Below are 277 nucleotides of genomic sequence, written 5' to 3'. Positions count from 1 at the left end.
GCAGGGGTATCAATGAACCTCCGTGAGGGCACTGAGGAGGATTGGGCACCGTATACTGAGGAGTTATCCTTTCCTCCCCAGGTGGGGCTGCCCTCAGGGACTTGACAATGGTAAAACCATTTAGCCGAGGTCCTCTTAGACAAAATAACGGTCCGCAGATCCGTTTTCGGTCTAGAAGACCCCGACTGAGAGCATCGCCACAACCCCCGATCTTCTTGTGGAGGGGTGCGGGTTGCAACGCTCGTTTTTTTTTTTTGTTTTTTTTTAAGATTTGCGA

The sequence above is a fragment of the Sinocyclocheilus anshuiensis genome, unplaced genomic scaffold (assembly GCF_001515605.1).
Source record: "Sinocyclocheilus anshuiensis isolate Anshui unplaced genomic scaffold, SAMN03320099.WGS_v1.1 scaffold1154, whole genome shotgun sequence".
Lineage (NCBI taxonomy): Eukaryota > Metazoa > Chordata > Actinopteri > Cypriniformes > Cyprinidae > Sinocyclocheilus > Sinocyclocheilus anshuiensis.
This window is presented reverse-complemented; position numbering follows the sequence as displayed.